Source organism: Nicotiana sylvestris, chromosome 7, assembly GCF_000393655.2.
Source record: "Nicotiana sylvestris chromosome 7, ASM39365v2, whole genome shotgun sequence".
NCBI lineage: Eukaryota > Viridiplantae > Streptophyta > Magnoliopsida > Solanales > Solanaceae > Nicotiana > Nicotiana sylvestris.
In genome coordinates, this window is record NC_091063.1 from 31785505 (window position 1) to 31794357 (window position 8853).

Here is an 8853-nt window from a genome sequence, read left to right on the forward strand (position 1 = left end):
TTTACTATGTTTGAACATGCTTAACTCGATGGTTAGCAATTGTTGTACAAGATTTATGATTAATTCTCATTAATTGGCTATTGTAAAGTATTGGCTCAGGTTGAGGTTTGTTTTGTGAATTAACTGTTGAAACTGGATTGGTTGTAGTTGGTTCCCTTGCCGGGATGTCATTGCTTGTGATATTGTTTCCTTTTCCGGGATATTGTTACTTATTTTAGTTTTCCTTGCCAGGATATTATTGTTTTATTATTGTTCTCTTGCCGGGATTCTCTTTGTGATTGGTGTCGATTTGTATATTGGGATCGGGTTGCACGCCGCAACAATATTATATGGGATCAGGTTGTACGCCGCAACATGGAGTAATAAGGGAGGAAATGAGAGGTCGGGTTGCACGCCGCAATAGAGTTATATGATTTGGATCGGGTTGCACGCTGCAATAGTATTATATGATTTGGATCGGGTTGCACGCCGCAATAGGATTGTATGATTGGAATTGGGTTGCACGCTGCAACAATAAAGAATAAAAGTGGATATTGATTCGTTACTATTTTCCTTATTCTTAGTGATACAAAATTTAAGACGTTCTTTATGTTTTTCTACTGAAATTCTGTTGGTACTTGATATTCCCCGCATCATGTTCCCCCTTCCCATCTTTAATTGCTAGTTCCCATTATTATTACTTGCCATATATGCTTTAATTGCACAAATTTATTTGGTAGTATTGTCCTAGCCTCTTCACTACTTTGCCAAGGTTAGGCTCGACACTTACCAGCACATGGGGTTGGTTGTGCTGATACTACACTCTATACTATGTGCAGATCTCGGTACCAGAGCTTTTAGACTATAGCGAGGTTGCTGCCTTCAGTCCAACGGAGACCCAAGATAGTCCTGTAGACATCTGCAGGCCTTGGCGTCCCGTTCTATCTTTTCTATTCTGTTTTTATTTACCTCAAAGGCAGACTTGTATCTTTCTATTCACACCACTGTTTGTAGTATTTGTAGATGGTCCGTGATATTATGACACCAATTATGTATAGAGTTGTATTTTGGATTTTTGCACTAGCATTTGGTTAAATTATCAGATTTTGTCTTCCGCGTTTCTTTTATTAGTATTATTATTCTACTGTTGATCGCATGTTAATTTAAAATTGTTAAAAGGTCAAGGAAAAAGGGTAATAAAATCTATAACACTCGGCTTGCCTAGCTTTCATGAGTAGGCACCCTCACGACTCCCGAGGGTGGGAAGTACGGGGTGTGACAAGTTGGTATCAGAGCTCTAGGTTGCTTAGGTCTCAAAATTCACGGACAAGTTTGGTAGAGTCTGAGGGATCGGTACGAAGACATCTGTGCTTATCTCCCAGAGGCTACAGAGTTAGGAACAGTTTCACTTCTATTCATCTCTGTCGTGCGGTTTGGTTTCTCAATGCTAATAAAATTTCTACTCTGTTCTTTCGCAGATGGCGATAACACGTGCTTCTTCATCCACTGACCAACAGCCCGAGCCCCTAGTAGAAGTTTCCATCAGGGGCAGAGGACGAGGCCGAGGCCATGCTAGGGGCCGAGTTAGGGGCAGAGCTCATCCCAGAGCAGCAGCACTAGCGGCGGAGCCTCAGCACTAGCGGAGGAGCCTCAGGTAGAGTTTGATGATGAGGTTTCGGCCCAGACAGTTCCGGTAGGCCCATCTCAGGTCCCAGAGGGATTCATTGCTACCCCCCATACTCCAAGATGCTCTGGTCCGTCTAATGGGCCTTATGGAGAGTGTCACCCAAGCAGGCTTACTTTCTGTAGCACCAACTGTCTCTCAGGATGCGGGAGGAGCACTGACTCCTGCCACCCGCACTCCGGAGTAGATGGCTCCCCAGTTTCAGACTCCAGCAGCTCAGCTAGTTAGAGCAGTTCAGTTGGGTGTAGTAGCTCAGACCGGTGATGGAGTAGCTATGTCTACCGATGCTTTGTGGAGATTGGACAGGTTCACCAAGATGTTCACTACTACTTATGGTGGTACATCTTCAGAGGATCCCCAGGATTACTTAGACAACTGTCATGAGATTTTTCGGAACATGGGGTAAAGACCAACGGGGTCGACTTTGCTGCTTTTCGTCTATCAGGTTCCGCCAAGACTTGGTGGAGGTATTATTGTTTGGCTAGGCTAGCTGGATCGCCTGCCTTGACTTGGGATCAGTTCTCTCAACTATTTCTAGAGAAGTTTCTTCCTATCACTCAGAGGGAGGACTATCGGAGGCAGTTTGAGCGTCTCCATCAGGGTTCTATGACTATCACTCAGTAAGAGACCAGATTTATTGCTTTAGCCTGTCATGCTCTTATCATACTTCCCATCGAGAGAGACAGGTAAGGAGGTTCATTAAGGGACTCACTCAGCCGATTCGATTGCAGATGGCTAAGGAGGTAGGGAGCGAGATTTCTTTTCAAGATGCGGCCAAAGTGGCTAGGAGAGTTGAGATGGTTCTATCACAGGGGAGTGGTCAGGGGTATGATAAGAGGCCCCGTCATTCTGGAAGGTTCAGTAGTGCCTCATCTGGAGGCAAGGATTCTTTTGGTAGGGGCCATCTTCCTAGGCCGTTTCATTCAGCACTTCAGACTTCTCAAGGTGCTCCAGGTGGTCGTGGTTCTTATGTGTAGTATTCTGATTAGCAGTCCTACTGTGCTCCATAAATTCCTATCAGAGCACCTCCTCTTCAGAGCTATTCTCATGGTTAGCCGGCCCGCCAGGGTCAGTTTCAGTTTCCTCAGCCGCAGTACTCAGGTAGATGCTTTGAGTATGGTGAGTATGGTTATATACGTAGGGCTTGTCCAAGATTAGTGGGTGTTCAGGAGCAGCAGCAAGGTTCCCGTGCCATGGTTCAGGCACCGGGTGTTCCACCGCTCGCTCAGCTAGCTAAGGGTGGGGGTAGAGGTGCTAGAGGTAGAGCTAGAGGTATTAGAGGTGGAGGTCAGGCCTCTAGAGGTGAAGGCCAGCCAATAGGAGGTCGTTACAGGGACGTAGCTCAGAGTGGTGGGGCCCAGCCCCGATGTTATGCTCTTCCAGCCAGGCCCGAGGCTGAGGCCTCCGATGCAGTTATCACTGGTATTGTTCTGGTTTGTAGGAGAGATGCTTCAGTCCTATTTGATCCAGGGTCTACATACCCCTATGTGTCATCTTATTTTGCCACATAACTAGTTATGCCTAGTGATTCTTTGAGTGCTCCTATATATATGTCTATACCGGTGGGTGATTCTATTGTGGTGGATCATGTGCATCATTCATGTATAGTTGTGATTGGGGGTTTTGAGATCCGAGTAGATCTGTTACTTTTGGATATGGTCGATTTTGATGTCATATTGGGGATGGACTGGTTATCACCTTACCACTCTATCTTGGACTGTCATGCCAAGACTGTAACCTTAGATTTGCTGGGTTTACCTCATTTAGAGTGAAGGGGGACTCTTGGTTATTCCACCCATAGGGTTATCTCATATATGAAGGCTTGACGTATGGTTGAGAAGGATGTTTGGCCTATTTGGCGTATGTTCATGATTCAAGTGCCGAGGTTCCTTCTATGGATTCTCTGCCTTTTGTTTGTGAGTTTCCAGAGGTAATTCTTGTAGACCCCGGGTATGTCACCCGACGAGGATATTGATTTTTGCATCGATTTGGCTCCGGGCACTCAACCCATTTCTATTCTGCCGTATTGTATGGCCCCGCCAGAGTTGAAAGAATTTAAAGAACAGTTGCAAGACTTGATTGATAAGGGCTTCATTGGACCTAGTGTCTCGCCTTGGGGTGCGCCGGTGTTGTTTATTAAGAAGAAGGATAGATCGATGAGGATGTGTATAGATTATCGATAGTTAAACAAGGCCACAATCAAGAATAAGTACCCATTGCCGAGGATTGATGATTTGTTTGATCAGTTTCAGGGTGCCAAAGTGTTTTCGAAGACTAATTTGAGATTTGGCTACCATCAGTTGAGGATTAGGGCATCCGATGTCCCTAAGATAGCTTTTCGCACTCAGTACAAGTATTATGAGTTCTTAGTGATATCATTTGGGTTGACAAATGCCCCAACAACTTTCATGGACTTGATGAACTGAGTGTTCAAGCCTTATTTGAATTCCTTCGTGATTATCTTCATTGATGATATTTTGATCTATTCCCGCAGCCAAGAGGAGCACGAGCAGCATCTTCGAGTCGTTCTCCAAACTCTGAGGGATAGTCAGTTGTATGCTAAGTTTTGAAAGTGTGAGTTTTGGTTGAGTTCGGTTGCATTCTTGGGTCACGTTGTATCAGCAGAGGGTATTCAGGTGGATCCTAAGAAGATTGTGGCAGTCAAGGACTGGCCTAGACCCACATCAGCTATAGAGATCCGGAGTTTCTTGGGTTTGGAGGGTTATTACTTTCGGTTTGTGGAGGGGTTTTCATCTATTGCAACGCCGATGACCAGGTTGACCCAGAAGGGTGCCTAGTTCAGGTGGTCAGATGAGTGTGAGGCGAGCGTTTAGAAGCTCACGACAACTTTGACTACGGCGCCGGTGTTGATTTGCCCACAGGTTTAGGGCCATATACAATATATTGTGATGCATCGTGTATTAGACTTGGTGGGTGTTGATGTAGAATGGCAAGGTTATTGCATATACTTCACGATAGTGGAAGATCCACGAGAAGAATTATCTAGTACAAGATTTGGAGTTAGCAGTCATTGTTCATGCACTGAAAATTTGGAGGCATTATTTATATGGCGTGTCGTGTGAGGTGTTCACGGATCACAAGAGTTTAAAATACTTGTTCAAGCAGAATGAGCTAAATTTGAGGCAGAGGAGGTGGTTGGAGCTATTGAAAGACTATGATATCACCATCTTGTATCTTCCAGGAAAGGCCAATGTAGTGGCCGATGCATTGAGTAGGAAGTCAACCAGTATGGGCAGCATTGCAGATATTCCAGTCAGTGCGAGACCGCTTGCTTTGGATGTTTAGGCTTTGGCCAATCAGTTCGTGAGGTTGGATATTTCTGAGCCTAGCCATGTGCTAGCTTGCACAGTCGCACGTTCTTCATTATTTGAGCGTATCCTAGATCGGCAATATGATGATCCTTATTTGCTTATACTTAGAGACACAGTGCGGCACGGAGATGCCAAGCAGGTTACAGTTGGAGATGATGGAGTTTTGAGGATGAAAGGTTGTATTTGTGTGCCTAATGTATCAGGAGGCCCATAGTTCCTAGTATTCTATTCACCCGGGTGTCGCTAAGATGTATTAGGACTTGCGACAACATTATTGGTGGAGGAGAATAAAGAAGGACATTGTTGCCTATGTAGCCCGGTGTTTGAATTGTCACCAGGTGAAGTACGAGCATCAGAGACCTGGTGGTTTGTTCCAGAAGATTGAGATTCCTGAGTGAAAGTGGGAGAGTATTACTATGGACTTCATTGTTGGACTCCCACGGACTCAGAGGAAGTTCGATGTAATATGGGTTATTGTTGATAGGCTGACCAAGTCAACGCATTTCATTCCCGTGGCAGTTTCCTATTCCTCGGAGTGGTTGGCTGAGATCTATATCTGAGAGATTGTTCGTCTTCATGGTGTGCCAGTGTCTATCATTTCTGACTGAGGTATGCAGTTTACCTCACATTTCTGGAGGGCAGTTCAGCGTGAGTTATGCACACGGGTCGAGTTGAGCACATCATTTCATCCCCAGATAGACGGACAGTCCGAGCGTACTATTTAGATTTTGGAGGATATGCTCCAAGCTTGTGTTATAGACTTTGGAGGTTCGTGGGATCAGTTCTTGCCATTAGCAGAGTTTGCCTACAACACCAGCTACCAGTAGAGCATTCAGTTGGCTCCCTATAAGGCATTATATGGCAGGCGGTATCAGTCGCCAGTTGGATGGTTTGAGCCGGGAGAGGCTCGGTTGTTGGGTACAGATTTAGTTCAAGATGCCTTGGACAAGGTTAAGATCATTCAGGATAGGCTTCGTACAACTCAGTCCAGGTAAAAGAGTTATGCCAACCGTAAGGTTCGTAATGTGGCATTCATGGTCGGAGAGCTGGTGTTGCTCTGGGTGCCGCCCATGAAGGGCGTGATGATATTTGGGAAAAGGGGCAAGCTAAGCCCTAGGTTAATTGGTCCTTTTGAGATTCTTAATCGAGTGGGAGAGGTGGCTTACAAACTTGCGTTGCCGCCAAGTTTATCAGTTGTGCACCTAGTGTTTCATGTGTCCATGCTTCGAAGGTATCACGGCGATCCATCCGACGTGTTAGATTTCAGCACTGTCCAGTTGGACAAGGATATAGCCTATGAGGAGGAGTCGGTGGCCATTCTGGACCGGCAGGTTCGTCAGTTGAGATCGAAGAGTTACCCTTCTGTTTGTGTTTAGTGGAGAGGTCAGCCTGCCGAGGCAGCTACCTAGGAGTCCGAGTCCGATATGTGGAGCCGATATCCTTATCTTTTCCCCGACTTAGGTACTTCTTTTCTATGTCCGTTCGAGGACAAATGGTTGTTTTAGAGGTGGAGGATGTGATGACCCAAAAGGTCATCACCTGATTTACAATTTAATTCTATGTTCCAAGGCCTTAAAAGCTTCCTTTTATCTCACCTCGATTTGCATGCACGGTTCGGGCATATATCCAGAACGTTTTTATGTGAAAATTTGATAAAAATGCTAATTTGGCCTTTAAAATTGAATTTAAGTTGACTTCGGTTAACATTTTGGGTAAATGGACCTCGACTCGTGATCTAACGGACCCAAAAGGTCCTAGAAAAATATGGGCTTGGGCGTATGCCCGGAATTGAATTCCGAGGTCCCAAGCCCGAGAAATGAATTTTTGAAGAAAATGGTTTAACTGAAATTATAAGAGTTTTTGAAAATTTAAAGATGTTTGAATTTGATGGTATCAGGCCCGTATTTTGGTTCTGCAGCCCGGTACAGGTCTTATATGGTATTTAATTTGTGCATGTAAAATTTGGTTAAAAACGGAATTCATATAACATGAATTGGACCCTCGGTTGTGAAATTTGGAACTTAAGAGTTCTTGAAATTTTTCTTAGATTTTGATACTAAATTAATTGTTAAACATGTTATTTTGGCGATTTGATCACACGAGTAAGTTCGTATGATGTTTTCAGATTAGTATGCATGTTTGGTTTGGAGTCCCGTGGGCTCGGGTGAGTTTCGGATGGAGTTCGAGATGTTTTGAAACTTAGAAATTCTGCTGTCATAGCCGTTGCAGGTGCCCAGGTAATTCCTTCTTCACGTTCGCGAAGGAACTCTCGTGAACGCGAAGACCAAAGTGGGACTGAAGGAAAATTCCTTCTATGCGAACGCGAGACACAGGTCGCAAATGCAAAGCCTTGGGGGTGTTATCCTTCGCGAACGTGAAGGCCATTTGGCAGGGACTGGGGGAAGGGAAAATGCTATACGCGAATGCGGCAACTGGCTCGCGAACATGAAGGCTGGGGGGGGGGGGTTGAACCTTCGTGAGCACGTACAGTAACTCGCGAACGCGAAGGCTCTTCTATCCAAAGCTTCTCGAACGCAACAGACCCTTCGCGAATGTGAAGAAGGTTTGTCCAGTGATTTAAAGTAGAACAATAACGTAAATTTAGCCATATTTTCATATCTTCTTCCCCAAAATCAGACCTTAGGCGATTTTTGAAGAGCAAATTCAACACCAAATCATCGGTATGTGTTCCTAAACCCATCTCCTTCATTTTCCATCAATGCCCATTAGATTTCTAAGCTTAAATATTGTTCTTCCATGGTAGAACTTGGGAATTTGGGTAAAGTTATGGCTTTTTGAATAATTAAAATTTAGACCTCATTTTGGGGTCGGATTTCGAAACTAATTGCATATTCAGGATTGTGAGTGAATGGGTAATTGGATTTTGGTCCAAACCTCAAGTTTTAACCAAGCGGGCATGGGGTCGATTTTTGACTCTTTGGGAAAAATGATAGAAAACCTATAATTTAGCATCGGGGTTGAATTCTTTAGCATTTATTGATGTTGTTAAATTAATTTGGGTTAGATACAAGTGAATTGGAGGCAAAATCTAAAGGGAAAGCAATGCTTGAGGCTTGAGTTTGACCGTGGAAGTTGAGGTAAGTATTTGGCCTAATCTTAGCTTGAGGGAATAGGTGTTGTGTCTTATTTGCTATGTGTTGGTGTCGAGTGCGATGTATAGGTGAGGTGACAATTATCTATACGTTGGTGTCAAGCAGCCTGTGAGTCTTATATTTGGATTTGATATGATTTTACTATGTTTGATCATGCTTAACTCGATAGTTAGCAATTGTGGTACAAGATTTATGATAAATTCTCAGTAACTGGCAATTGTAAAGTATTGGATCAGGTTGAGGTTTATTTTGTGAATTAACTGTTGAAACTGGATTGGTTGTAGTTGGTTCCCTTGCTGGGATGTCATTGCTTGGTATATTATTTCCTTTGCCGGGATATTGTTGCTTATTTTGGTTTCCCTTATCGTGATATTTTTGTTTTATTATTGTTCTCTTGCCAGAATTCTTTTGTGATTGGTGTTAATTTGTATATTGGGATCGGGTTGCACGCTGCAACAATATTATATAGGATCAGGTTGCACGCCGCAACAAGGAGTAATAAGGGAGGACATTTGGGGTCGGGTTGCACGCCGCAACAGAGTTATATGATTTGGATCGGGTTGCACGCCGCAACAGTGTTATATGATTTGGATCGGATTGCATGCCGCAATAGGATTATATGATTGGGATCGGGTTACACGCCGCAATAATAAAGAATAAAAGTGGATATTGATTCATTACTGCCTTCCTTATTCTTAGTTATATGAAATTTAAGACGTTCTTTATGCTTTACTACTGAAATTCT